This window comes from Juglans regia, unplaced genomic scaffold (genome assembly GCF_001411555.2).
Source record: "Juglans regia cultivar Chandler unplaced genomic scaffold, Walnut 2.0 Scaffold_955, whole genome shotgun sequence".
Lineage (NCBI taxonomy): Eukaryota > Viridiplantae > Streptophyta > Magnoliopsida > Fagales > Juglandaceae > Juglans > Juglans regia.
Window position 1 is genome coordinate 1 of NW_023364561.1, and position 4,571 is coordinate 4,571.

General features: G+C 48.6%; 12 non-coding genes and 2 pseudogenes across 12 annotated transcripts; all 14 read left to right on the top strand.

Moving 5' to 3' along the window:
* The first annotated feature begins 265 nt into the window (after positions 1 to 265).
* Positions 266 to 384, top strand: LOC118347557. The gene has a single exon (XR_004800754.1). It is a non-coding gene; the product is annotated as a 5S ribosomal RNA (ribosomal RNA).
* A 190-nt stretch (positions 385 to 574) lies between these two features.
* LOC118347560 lies at positions 575 to 693 on the top strand. The gene has a single exon (XR_004800757.1). It is a non-coding gene; the product is annotated as a 5S ribosomal RNA (ribosomal RNA).
* A 188-nt stretch (positions 694 to 881) lies between these two features.
* Positions 882 to 1,000, top strand: LOC118347555. Its single transcript, XR_004800752.1, has one exon. It is a non-coding gene; the product is annotated as a 5S ribosomal RNA (ribosomal RNA).
* A 190-nt stretch (positions 1,001 to 1,190) lies between these two features.
* Positions 1,191 to 1,308, top strand: LOC118347562 (annotated as a pseudogene).
* A 190-nt stretch (positions 1,309 to 1,498) lies between these two features.
* LOC118347561 lies at positions 1,499 to 1,617 on the top strand (annotated as a pseudogene).
* A 190-nt stretch (positions 1,618 to 1,807) lies between these two features.
* Positions 1,808 to 1,926, top strand: LOC118347556. The gene has a single exon (XR_004800753.1). It is a non-coding gene; the product is annotated as a 5S ribosomal RNA (ribosomal RNA).
* Positions 1,927 to 2,116: 190 nt separating this feature from the next.
* On the top strand, positions 2,117 to 2,235 carry LOC118347559. The gene has a single exon (XR_004800756.1). It is a non-coding gene; the product is annotated as a 5S ribosomal RNA (ribosomal RNA).
* A 190-nt stretch (positions 2,236 to 2,425) lies between these two features.
* On the top strand, positions 2,426 to 2,544 carry LOC118347558. The gene has a single exon (XR_004800755.1). It is a non-coding gene; the product is annotated as a 5S ribosomal RNA (ribosomal RNA).
* Positions 2,545 to 2,717: 173 nt separating this feature from the next.
* On the top strand, positions 2,718 to 2,836 carry LOC118347565. Its single transcript, XR_004800760.1, has one exon. It is a non-coding gene; the product is annotated as a 5S ribosomal RNA (ribosomal RNA).
* Positions 2,837 to 3,024: 188 nt separating this feature from the next.
* On the top strand, positions 3,025 to 3,143 carry LOC118347564. Its single transcript, XR_004800759.1, has one exon. It is a non-coding gene; the product is annotated as a 5S ribosomal RNA (ribosomal RNA).
* Positions 3,144 to 3,332: 189 nt separating this feature from the next.
* Positions 3,333 to 3,451, top strand: LOC118347553. Its single transcript, XR_004800750.1, has one exon. It is a non-coding gene; the product is annotated as a 5S ribosomal RNA (ribosomal RNA).
* A 189-nt stretch (positions 3,452 to 3,640) lies between these two features.
* Positions 3,641 to 3,759, top strand: LOC118347563. The gene has a single exon (XR_004800758.1). It is a non-coding gene; the product is annotated as a 5S ribosomal RNA (ribosomal RNA).
* Positions 3,760 to 3,946: 187 nt separating this feature from the next.
* On the top strand, positions 3,947 to 4,065 carry LOC118347554. The gene has a single exon (XR_004800751.1). It is a non-coding gene; the product is annotated as a 5S ribosomal RNA (ribosomal RNA).
* Positions 4,066 to 4,254: 189 nt separating this feature from the next.
* Positions 4,255 to 4,373, top strand: LOC118347566. Its single transcript, XR_004800761.1, has one exon. It is a non-coding gene; the product is annotated as a 5S ribosomal RNA (ribosomal RNA).
* Positions 4,374 to 4,571: the final 198 nt, after the last annotated feature.

Consider the following 4,571-nt stretch of genomic DNA (forward strand, 5'->3'; position numbering starts at 1 on the left):
TCCGCATTCAAGCTTGCTTGGGCGAGAGTAGTACTAGGATGGGTGACCTCCTGGGAAGTCCTCATGTTGCACCCCTCGTTTTTGTTTTTTCCGCCTTACGAGGCGAATTTACAAGAAGGACAACTTGGGAGTGGATTTTTAGGAAAAGCGCGCCCTGCCCAGCGCGTAGCCAAGGGTTTCGATCAGATTGCCGGTTCGCATTGGGATCGGAAATACGTTAGTAGGTCGCCCTAGGATTATATGAATTTTAAATAATTGGTTTGATGGTTGCGATCATACCAGCACTAATGCACCGGATACCATCTGAACTCCGCAGCGAAGCGTGCTTGGGCGAGAGTAGTACTAGGATGGGTGACCTCCTGGGAAGTCCTCGTGTTGCACCCCTCGTTTTTGTTTTTTCCACCTTGTGAGAGGAATTGACAAGAAGGACCACTCGGAAGTGGATTTTTCGAAAAATCGCGCCCTGCCCATCGCGTAGCCAAGGGTTTCGATCAGATCGCCGGTTCGCATTGGGATCGAAAATACGCATGTAGGTCGCCCTAGGATTATATGAATTTTAAATAATTTGTTTGATGGGTGCGATCATACCAGCACTAATGCACCGGATCCCATCAGAACTCTGCAGTCAAGCTTGCTTGGGTGAGAGTAGTACTAGGATGGGGGACCTCCTCGGATGTCGTCGTGTTGCACCCCTCGTTTTTGTTTTTTCCGCATTGCGAGAGAAATTTACAAGAAGGACAACTTGGGAGTGGATTTTTAGGAAAATCGCGCCCTGCCCATCGCGTAGCCAAGGGTTTCGATCAGATCACCGGTTCGCATTGGGATTGGAAATACGCTAGAAGGTCCCTAGGATTATATGAATTTTAAATAATTAGTTTGATGGGTGCGATCATACCAGCACTAATGCACCGGATCCCATCAGAATTCCGCAGTTAACCGTGCTTGGGCGAGAGTAGTACTAGGATGGGTGACCTCCTGGGAAGTCCTCGTGGTGCACCCCTCGTTTTTGTTTTTTCCGCCTTGCGAGAGGAATTGACAATAAGGACCACTCGGGAGTGGATTTTTAGGAAAATCGCGCCCTGCCCATCGTGTAGCCAAGGGTTTCGATCAGATCGCCGGTTCGCATTGGGATCGGAAATAAGCTAGTAGGTCACCCTAGGATTATATGAATTTGTAATAATTAGTTTGATGTGTGCAATCATACCAGCCCTAATGCACCGGATCCCATCAGAACTCTGCATTCAAGCTTGCTTGGGCGGAGTAGTACTAGGATGGGTGACCTCCTGGGAAGTTCCCGTGTTGCACCCCTCGTTTTTGTTTTCTCCGCCTTGCGAGAGGAATTGACAATAAGGACCACTCGGTAGTGGATTTTTAGGAAAATTGCGCCCTGCCCATCGTGTTGCCAAGGGTTTCGATCAGATCGCCGGTTCGCATTGGGATCGAAAATACGCTAGTAGGTCGCCCTAAGATTATATGAATTTGAAATAATTAGTTTGATGGGTGCGATCATACCAGCAATAATGCACTAGATCCCATTTGAACTCCGCATTTAACCGAGCTTGGGCGAGAGTAGTACTAGGATGTGTGACCTCCTGGGAAGTCCTCGTGTTGCACCCCTCGTTTTTGTTTTTTCCGCCTTGCGAGAGGAATTTACAGGAAGGACAACTTGGGAGTGAATTTTTAGGAAAATCGCGCCCTGCCCATCGCGTAGCCAAGGGTTTCGATCAGATCACCGGTTCGCATTCGGATCGGAAATACGCTAGTAGGTCGCCCTAGGATTATATGAATTTTAAATAATTGGTTTGATGGGTGCGATCATACCAGCACAAATGCACCGGAACCCATCAGAACTCCGCAGTTAAGAGTGCTTGGGCGAGAGTAGTACTAGGATGGGTCACCTCCTAGGAAGTCCTCGTGTTGCACCCCTCGTTTTTGTTTTTTCCGCCTTACGAGAGGAATTTACAGGAAGGACAACTTGGGAGTGGATTTTTATGAAAATCGCGCCCTGCCCATCGCGTAGCCAAGGGTTTCGATCCGATCGCCGATTCGCATTTGGATCGGAAAGATGCTAGTACGTCGCACTAGGATTATATGAATTTTAAATAATTAGTTTGACGGGTGCGATCATACTAGCACTAATGCACCAGATACCATCAGAACTCCGGAGTTAAGCGTGCTTGGGCGAGAGTAGTACTAGGATGGGTGACCTACTGGGAAGTCCTCGTGTTGGTCCCCACGTTTTTGTTTTTTCCGCCTTGCGAGAGGAATTTACAAGAAGGACAACTTCAGAGTGGATTTTTTTGAAAATCGCGCCCTGCCCATCGCGTAGCTAAGGGTTTCGATCAAATCGCCGATTCGTATTTGGATCGGAAAGACGCTAGTACGTCGCACTAGGATTATATGAATTTTAAATAATTAGTTTGACGGGTGCGATCATACCAGCACTAATGCACCGGATCCCATTTCAACTCCGCATTTAACCGTGCATGGGCGAGAGTAGTACTAGGATGGGTGACCTCCTGGGAAGTCCCCGTGTTGCACCCCTCGCTTTTGTTTTTTCCGCCTTGCGAGAGGAATTGACAATAAGGACCACTCGGGAGTGGATTTTTAGGAAAATCGCGCCCTGCCCATCGCACAGTTTGATCGACCGCTTGATTGGGACGTAGACGCTAGTATGTCGCCAAGGATTACAGGCGAATTTCAAGTACTAGTTTGACGGGTGCTATCATACCAGCACTAATGCACCGGATCCCATCAGAACTCCGCAGTTAAGCGTGCTTGGGCGAGAGTAGTACTAGGATGGGTGACCTCCTGGGAAGTCCTCGTGTTGCACCCCTCGCTTTTGTTTTTTCCGCCTTGCGAGATAAATTGACAAGAAGGACCACTCGGGAGTGGATTTTTCGGGAAATCTCGCCCTGCCCATCGCGTAGCCATGGGTTTGGATCAGATCTCCGTTTGGATTGGGATCGGAAGGACGCTAGTATTTCGCTCAAGGATTATATGAATTTTAAGTAATTAGTTTGATGGTGCGATCATACCAGCACTAATGCACCGGATCCCATCAGAACTCCGCAGTTAAGCGTGCTTGGGCGAGAGTAGTACTAGGATGGGTGACCTCCTGGGAAGTCCTCGTGTTGCACCCCTCGTTTTTGTTTTTTCCGCCTTGCGAGATAAATTGACAAGAAGGAGCACTCGGGTGTGGATTTTTCGGGAAATCTCGCCCTGCCCATCGCGTAGCCATGGGTTTGGATCAGATCTCCGTTTGGATTGGGATCGGAAGGACGCTAGTATGTCGCTCAAGGATTATATGAATTTTAAGTACTTAGTTTGATGGGTGCGATCATACCAGCACTAATGCACCGGATCCCATCAGAACTCCGCAGTTAAGCGTGCTTGGGCGAGAGTAGTACTAGGATGGGTGACCTCCTGGGAAGTCCTCGTATTGCACCCCTCGTTTTTGTTTTTTCCGCCTTGCGAGATAAATTGACAAGAAGGACCACACGGGAGTGGATTTTTGAGAAAATCTCGCCCTGCCCATCGCGTAGCCATGGGTTTGGATCAGATCTCCGTTTGGATTGGGATCGGAAGGACGCTAGTATGTCGCTCAAGGATTATAAGAATTTTAAGTAATTAGTTTGATGGGTGCGATCATACCAGCACTAATGCACCGGATCCCATCAGAACTCCGCAGTTAAGCGTGCTTGGGCGAGAGTAGTACTAGGATGGGTGACCTCCTGGGAAGTCCTCGTGTTGCACCCCTCGCTTTTGTTTTTCCTTCATGCAGATAAATTGATTAAGAAGGACACCCCTGAGTGGGATTCTTCTTTAGCCCGCCCGCCTATCAAGGTGAGCCATGGGTTTGGATCAGATCTCCGTTTGGATTGGGATCGGAAGGACGCCAGTATGTCGCTCAAGGATTATATGAATTTTAAGTAATTAGTTTGATGGGTGCGATCATACCAGCACTAATGCACCGGATCCCATCAGAACTCCGCAGTTAAGCGTGCTTGGGCGAGAGTAGTACTAGGATGGGCGACCTCCTGGGAAGTCCTCGTGTTGTACCCCTCGTTTTTGTTTTTTCCGCCTTGCGAGATAAATTGACAAGAAGGACCACTCGGGAGTGGATTTTTGGGAAAATCTCGCCCTGCCCATCTCGTAGCCATGGGTTTGGATCAGATCTCCGTTTGGATTGGGATCGGAAGGACGCTAGTATGTCGCTCAAGGATTATATGAATTTTAAGTAATTAGTTTGATGGGTGCTATCATACCAGCACTAATGCACCGGATCCCATCAGAACTCCGCAGTTAAGCGTGCTTGGGCGAGAGTAGTACTAGGATGGGTGACCTCCTGGGAAGTCCTCGTGTTGCACCCCTCGTTGTTTTTTTTTCCGCCTTGCGAGATAAATTGACAAGAAGGACCACTCGGGAGTGGATTTTTCGGGAAATCTCGCCCTGCCCATCGCGTAGCCATGGGTTTGGATCAGATCTCCGCTTGGATTGGGATCGGAAGGACGCTAGTATGTCGCTCAAGGATTATATGAATTTTAAGTAATTGTCGATGGGTGCTGCAT